This window comes from Callorhinus ursinus, unplaced genomic scaffold (assembly GCF_003265705.2).
Source record: "Callorhinus ursinus isolate GAN/ISIS: 27379988/994484 unplaced genomic scaffold, GSC_fseal_2.0 scaffold7, whole genome shotgun sequence".
Lineage (NCBI taxonomy): Eukaryota > Metazoa > Chordata > Mammalia > Carnivora > Otariidae > Callorhinus > Callorhinus ursinus.
The window spans coordinates 10838418-10844258 of NW_027397069.1; the positions used below are offsets into that span (position 1 = coordinate 10838418).

The following is a 5841-nucleotide window of genomic DNA, read 5'->3' on the forward strand; positions in this document are numbered from 1 at the left end:
AAAAGACACATTAAAAAGAAGCTCAAAACTATTAGCTAACAAGTAAATGCAAATCAAACCACAGTGAAATACCATTTCATACCAACTATGGTGGCTGGAACCAAAAAGACAGATAATAACAAAAGTTAGCCAGAGGATGTGGAAAAATTGTCACACTCATATATGCTAATAGGGATTTACAATGCTACAGTTACTTTGGAAAATAGCTAAACAGTTAGCTAGGACCCTTATTACATCATCATTCCACAGATGAAGAATTCATCAGAAGGTTAAACAGAGAGTTGCCATATCACTAGCAATCCCACTCCTAGGCATATACAAGAAAAATAAAAGCCTATGTTCACACAAAAACTTCTACATAACTGTTCATGACAATAGTATCCATAATAGCTACATTATAGAAAACAACCTCAATGTCCATCAACTGATCAATGGATAAATAAAATGTAGTTAGCCATACAATGTAATATTATTCGACGATAAAACTGAATAGACCATTTATATATGCTACAACATAGATGAACCTTGAAAACATGGTGCTTAGTGACAGAAGTCCTTCACAAAAGACCTTCACAAAAAAAAAAAATCATAAAACATTACATGATTATGTGAAATGTCCAGAATGGGCAAATTTGTAGAGACAGAAAGTAGATTAGTGGCTGCTCAGGGCTGAGGGGAGGTGAGGCAGCTGAGGTATAATGCAGCTTGACTGCTAATGAATATAACGTTTCTTTCTTTAAAAAAAAAACAACGTTTCTTTTAGTGATAAAAATGGCCTAAAATTGATTGTTGTAATGGTTGCATAACTCTGTGAATGTACTAAAAAACATCGACTTGCACACTTTCAATGGGTGAATTGTATGGCACAGTGGAATATATCCTAATAAAGAAGCTTTAAAGAAGTACAATATGACATGACCTTTCAGTCTGATGACTGAGTCCTGGGAGGGATGAGAAAGGGTGTTGAGCATCAGAGTGACTACAGACCAGGCAGGGTAAACAAGCCTTACAATGTGCCTTAACATGGAAAACATCCTGTGGGGGAAAACAGCATGAACAGTTCCAGCCAACGCAACCTCTGAGGGGTTCTGGAGGGTTCTCGGCACTAGACCTAATATGTAGCCATCTGCCCCGCACTCTCCCAGGGGAACCAGATACACCTCTGTCTCTACCTTTGGTTTGGCCAGTTAACAGATATTTTTCTGAAAAATAACACTTTACCACTCATTTGCATCACCTCATTTCATTCTAATCTTCACAACAACTTCGCAAGTTTGTTAAGATCGGTGGCACTATGACCATTTTGCAGATGATAAGACCGAGGCTCCAAAAATTAAGCTGGAACCCAAGCAGAGAGGGAACTCAAACGCAGAGCGTGTGATTCTCGGTTGAGCGTTCCTTACGTTGTGCTGCTCCTACCTGCCTTTTTAATACATATTGTTTATTCTCTATGATAGTGTCCTATTCAGAGTGTTTATAATTAAAAACTCATTCATTGCAGTATGTAGTTTAATTGATGGGCTCTGCTGATGTCAGAAACCACAAAACCACTGATTCATCAGGTTGAGTAGGAGTCTGGTTGGCTATGGAATTTATTAATCTGTCTTTGCAGACATTACTAATATTTTCCTTAAGCAACACATCCCCCCAAAAAGATGAAAGTGAAAAGCTCATGGCTAAAGCAAAGGAGGCAGGACCACTCCCAAATAAATGTCATCAAAGTCCTTTGTTACATGTTAATTTTTCAGTAAAGCTTTTGGGTCTTCTAGGGATGTCTTCTGCTGCTACTCTGTTTTGTTTTGTTTTTAACAGTATCATTGTTAGATGTGCAATTGGCTCTCATTAAATAACAGAATACTGTCTCAGGGCAATGAAGATAATTTATTCACATATATTTCAAAATAATAAAACCCCAAATTTAGATTTTAAAAGGAAAGAGAAATGTAATCCTGAATATAATCTCTAAAACAAGGACTATGTTTAGGGACTCTAGAACGTTCCTGACACCAGACAAATATTAACAAGGAAGATAAAATATTTGAAGTCTGTGTATTTGTCTTTTGAACTGAGATCTTCTTTTTTTAAGATTTTATTTATTTATTTATTTGAAAGAGAGAGAGAGAAACAGCATGAGAAGGGAGAGGGTCAGAGGGAGAAGCAGGCTCCCTGCTGAGCCGGGAGCCTGATGTGGGACTTGCTCCCAGGATTCTGGGATCGTGACCTGAGCTGAAGGCAGTCGCTTAACCAACTGAGCCACCCAGGCGCCCTGAACTGAGATCTTCTAATACTCTAGATTTGAAGCATTGGTTTTTTAAAGAATTTCCTTTAAACCATAATTGTACAGATGAAAAGTGGCATTCGTGGTCATATAAAGTTTGTCTCTCTCCTGTGGAGAGCAAAGGGTATATGGCTGACTGGCTACTCCCAGAAAATCTGGAAAAGAAAACTTAATTTTCTAGGCAGTGACTGAAAAAAAGGCGAACTTGTTTTCAGGATTGAAAATGAAGGCCCATTACTGGGAATGAGAAGAGCTTACAACAGAGTAGTCTCAGCTATGCATAGAGGCTCCTAACTTCTCCATCCTCCCTGCAAAACCATATTTAATGTCATAAGGTTGGTGGGGAGGCGGCTGTCAGATACAGCATTTCTCCAGCTGTTAAGCCTTCCCTTTGCACTGACAGTCTCCCCCTGCAGGCTTGACCACCTCTGTTTTCCTCCTTTACTTGATAGATTAAGTCTGACTTCTCCAGGTCAAAGGCAACTAAGAAATCTTCAGCAGAATCAACTTGTACAGTAGTAGATTGATTTGGCAAGTTCATTATTATCCTCTTGACATTGATGTCCAGATGAAGGTTGTCCTGGTATTCTATTGTTGAATCACAAGCTGTCCCTAAACTTAGTGATGTCATAGAGGCATTGCGTCCTATCTCATGATTGTGTAGGTCAGGTACCGGGGCAGGGCTCAGCTGGGCAATTCTTCTGTTGCACATGGCTTGACCAAGGTCATGTGACGGGATTCTGCAGGTGGCTGAGCCACTCCGGAGGATCCAAGACATCATTACTCTCATGGCTGGCTCCTCGGCAGTGAAGCCCGGAAGGCTTGAATCAAACAGTCCTGTGTATCAAAGTGTATCTCTAACTAGAGGGTCTCAGAGTAGTTGTAATTTTCACAGGGAAGCTCAGGGCTCCCAGAGACCAAGAGACCCAGGTGAAAGCTGCAAAGCTTCTTAGAAATCCCACAATAACACTTTTTTTGTGTCCTGTTTGGTCAAGCCAATCACTAAGCCAAGCCCGGATTCACTGGGTGAGTTATTACCACTTCACCTCTCTCTCCATGAAGGAGTAACAGAGAATTTGCCTCAATCTGTCATCTCCCATAAAGTCTGTAGTCATTGAGCACAGTTTGGTGGAAGCAGCCCATTAAATTTCCATGGCAACACAAAATTAAAGATTCACACACTCAACCCTCAGTCTGCCATCCCAACCCCAGGTAGACTTAATTGCAGTAGTTCCTTAAAAGCATGTAGTGTGAATGCTCATAGTAACTTTCTTCACCCACCCTCACAAATTTTGCCTCTGGGATCATCACCCTAAGCAGTGCAGAGTCACCCAGTCCTGTCTCAAAGACAAAGCCTCAGATTCATGGATAGGGCTCCTCAGTCCTGGCTTGGAATCCCAGACCTCCGCTGGTCTAAGAGCAAAGATAAAAAAATATTACCAATTTTCACAGTTTGTGCCATTAAACTATTCTGTACTTATAAATGGAACCAGCGTGCTTTGAAAATAATGCAGGATATTATCTACCCCAGAATGATTTACTTCATTTCTGGGGTGAGGTAGAGTGAAGTTGTCAGTGGATGTGGGTTATATTTATTAGCTTTTTTTGGTGACAAAAATAATACAAAAATACATTTTTGATGTAAAATATCAAACACTATAGAAGTGTACATTAGAACCTGAGTCAGCTCAGGTTGCCATAACAAAATACCTCATATACAGTGGCCTAAACAACGGAATTGCTTTTTCCATAGTTCTAGAGGCTAGGAAGTTCAAGGTCAAGATTACAGCAGGTTCTCTCTCCCTGGCTTGCAGTCAGTGGTTTTGTCCTCATGTGGTCTTTCCTCTGAGCGCACAAAGAGAGAGTGAGCTCATTCACTGGTGTCTTTCTTCCAAGGACACTAATCCTATTGGATCAGGGCCCCACACTTATGACCTTTTTTTAACCTTAATTACTTCTGTAGAGGCCCCATCTCCAAATACAGTCACTCTGGGGGTTAGGTCTTCAACATATGAATTTGGGGGGTGGGGGACACAAACTCAGCCCACAGCAGAAGTTCAGAACAAAATCTTTAAGTCCCCCTTGACCTGCCCTCTTCCCAAGATTCAAAAGCAGCTTTTGTGATTCAAATGCAGTTTTTGGAAAAAGGCTAATCTTGGCACACCTGTGAGTCTGACACCTTGGATAGAACGGCTGAGGGTTCACTGCCTCAGGCTCTTAGACTAAAAACTCTATCATTCATGGTAAAAGCCCGGAAAAAGCATGTGGTGTTTAGAATGTAGCCAATGAGATGTACAATCACCTTTAAGTATTTCCTTCATTTTATAGAAATATAAAAGTATATGTTGATCTAATCCGACTGTACATTTTCATTTTATAGTCAAGGAATTTCAAGAAACCAGAGGTGAAACAGCTTCTCCAGTTGAAAGCTAAAAGCTGGTGTCCTTGCTACAGACGTGTCCTTGGTTGCAATGTAAGATGAAGAACTTCAATAATGACCCAGCCTCCTGGCCTACAGAAGGCAAGAATGTGGGAGTTTTACTAGGGGTATCAGAGACGTTACCGAGGTCGCCTCATTTCCAGCATGACTCTAGACTTCATTAAATTAATTAATTAAGTAACTGATCAAGACTAGCTTCATAATCCTGTGCCTGAATCATGCGGTTAGGACCTCAACCCTTCCTTGGCGGTGCGCTCATGGACCTCCAGCGTGGGGCAATTCATTCATTCAGCAATTTATTTCGCGCCTCTTCGGTGCCAGGAGCCTCACTAGGCGCTGAGATATAAAGAGCAATAAGATACAGTCTCTGCCCTTAGGATGTTTAAAGTGAAGTCAGGGAACACATAATGAGTTAATAGTTGAAATCAAGAGGTGCTGGCATTGGAATAACAGTTGGGCCAGGCATGGAGAACCGTAAAGCAAAGGGCAGTCAACCCAGCCTCTTGACGCTATGTTTATCAAAGAAGCAACTCCAAGTTATTATTAATGAATCAATCCGATCATATTTTCTTGTCAGGTGGTTGCCAGCCTCTTGACTCATTCTCCTGGGTCCTAATAGTAAAGGCAGTATTTTATTAAAAAGCACACCCTGGGACACAATGAAAGGGCCCTTTGCCTCAAGTAAATAAACAAAGACAAATTTTATCAAATACCAGGCTTTGTTTGACAGCAATAGATGTGTTTGCTAGGAGACAATGTACATGCATGGACTTCAAATACTGTTTTAAAAGTGATGTGATCATAGAGTCCGGCCACTCCTGACAACTGACTGGAATGTGAAATCAGAGGCTGATTATGAACAAAAGGACACGTCAACTAGGAAGTTAGTGTATAGAAACACTTTCGTGTTCAAACAAAGCGTTACAATACAATGTGACTCTCCAAATACCGAGGCGCGGGGCGGCGGGGGGGCGGGGGGCGGAGGGCGGCGGCGGTGATAAGTCCACTGAGGTCATGAGTCAACTTTTCAGGCAGCTGCAATGATTAGGGGCAGACTGCTATCAGACTAAACATCATTCCTTAATGCTTCTGGATTGCTGCCTTGTATCCTTCTTAGTACACT

General features: G+C 41.2%; 1 long non-coding RNA gene across 1 annotated transcript; it reads left to right on the forward strand.

The window, feature by feature from the left end:
- Positions 1 to 2971: 2971 nt before the first annotated feature.
- LOC112826526 (uncharacterized) lies at positions 2972 to 4899 on the forward strand. The gene is made up of 2 exons (XR_003208965.2): positions 2972 to 3304; positions 4659 to 4899. It is a non-coding gene; the product is annotated as an uncharacterized lncRNA (long non-coding RNA).
- The last annotated feature ends 942 nt before the right edge of the window (positions 4900 to 5841 follow it).